Below are 404 nucleotides of genomic sequence, written 5' to 3'. Positions count from 1 at the left end.
CCCTGCAGGCTTCCTGCAACCAAACCCTTGCCACATGAACTCAATACTCTCTCCCAGGGGTCTACCGAGTAAATCCCTGGGTGTTACCATGGCAGGAGGTGAAGGCCATCACGGGCCAGTTCAGCCTACGTCTCCTTGAGTGGCAGGGTGCTGCTGCAGCCTGGAGGGATGTCCCCTGTAGCCAGGGTGGATGACTTCACCCCCACCCAAATTCCCCTGCCACTCGAAGCCACTGGCCACAGCGCCCCAGCCCAGCGCTCCGCCAGCCACACTACCTCCCCCTGGGGAACACACCCGGCCAGGCCCTCCCCAAAACCTCAGCACCAGCCTCATTGGCCACGGGGGCCGCCCCATGACAACAGCAGCACCAGAGCTGCACAGGCACAGCAACCCTGGGGAGAAGT

The sequence above is a fragment of the Antrostomus carolinensis genome, unplaced genomic scaffold (assembly GCF_000700745.2).
Source record: "Antrostomus carolinensis isolate BGI_N321 unplaced genomic scaffold, ASM70074v2 scaffold18645, whole genome shotgun sequence".
NCBI classification, from domain to species: domain Eukaryota; kingdom Metazoa; phylum Chordata; class Aves; order Caprimulgiformes; family Caprimulgidae; genus Antrostomus; species Antrostomus carolinensis.
This window is presented reverse-complemented; position numbering follows the sequence as displayed.